A 1,317-nucleotide genomic window follows, 5' to 3' on the forward strand; every position below is an offset into this window, starting at 1 on the left:
AAGGAGAATTGTGCTTCTTCCTCTCTCCCGGTTCCATGCTCCCCAGTAGGAAAAGTGCTGGCCACCTTAAAGAACAAAGTCCTGTACCAAAAATCAAAGATGCAACTAGTAGATAATTAAGTCCTAAAAATCTAATACAGTGAGTATAGACAATAAAATTATAATATAAACATTATATTTGCTAAGAGAATAGATTTTAATTGTTCCCAACACTAGAAGAAATGATAATTATATGACATAATAGTGGTGTTAGGTAATACAATGGCAATCATACTGCAGTATAAATGTATCAAATCAGTATGTTGTACACCTTAAATTTACACAATGTTGCATGTCAAATAGAAGTCACTTTTTAAAAATCAAAGATGAACAAAAAGCTCTCATTTAGGGAGTACCTCTCCAACTGCTCAGGGAAAAGCCCTGTGTAAAATTGAGAAAAATAAATTCAACCACAGCACTGATGAGGAAATAATGCATACACAGCAAAATAAAATCAAGTTTGAAAAGCTCCCTGAATCTGCAGTATTGGCAAATTAACCTAATTACTGGGAATTTTGCAAATGCTGCCAGTGGTGCTGGTGTGCTGGAGGATGGGAGATTTGATTTCCAGCCTCCTCCAGAAATTCCCTGGGGAAAACCTCTTCATTAGCTACCCTGCATGCTACAGGGCTGAGGTTCTAGAATAAGAAACTGCTTCATGTGGATGAAACATGACTTCTAACCCTGAGGTGGACAGGATGCATGGCTCAGGAATACCATTCTGTTTTAGAGGTTAAGTAGGGACCCAGCGACCACCTCCTACAGACCAGGTCTCCAGGGAAGGGGTGAGATGGGACCCCCTTTCGAGGCTGCACAAGGCCCTCAGCGTGGGCTGCTCTTGGGCTTTTAAGGAGCTCCAGAGAATACTTTCCCCACATATACTCCTAACCAACCCTAAGGGAGAAGGAGTGCTCATTCTCAAAGAGGACAAAATGGAGTAAAAATCATGGAATAGCACCAGAATGCTGTGTTCCATTCACATCTCTACCATTTATTAGCTGTGTGATCTTGGATAAGTTTTGTAGCTTCTCAGTGCCTCAGTTTTGTCATCTGCAAAATGGGGGATGATAATCTGCCGGAAGCCGGTCCGTCCTTGCTGCTTGACACAGACGCTGCCGGAAGAAACATCTGCACAGCATATGTTTCAAGGGACCTGGCGTATACAGCATACTGTTCTTAATATGTTTGCTCCCCTTAGCGCTATGTGTTTTAACCAAGGTCACCTCTCCGAGAAAGGTTGTTTCCCCAGGTAGGAATTTTTCCCTGAGGAGAATTTTA

Source organism: Myotis davidii, unplaced genomic scaffold (assembly GCF_000327345.1).
Source record: "Myotis davidii unplaced genomic scaffold, ASM32734v1 scaffold463, whole genome shotgun sequence".
NCBI classification, from domain to species: Eukaryota; Metazoa; Chordata; class Mammalia; order Chiroptera; family Vespertilionidae; genus Myotis; species Myotis davidii.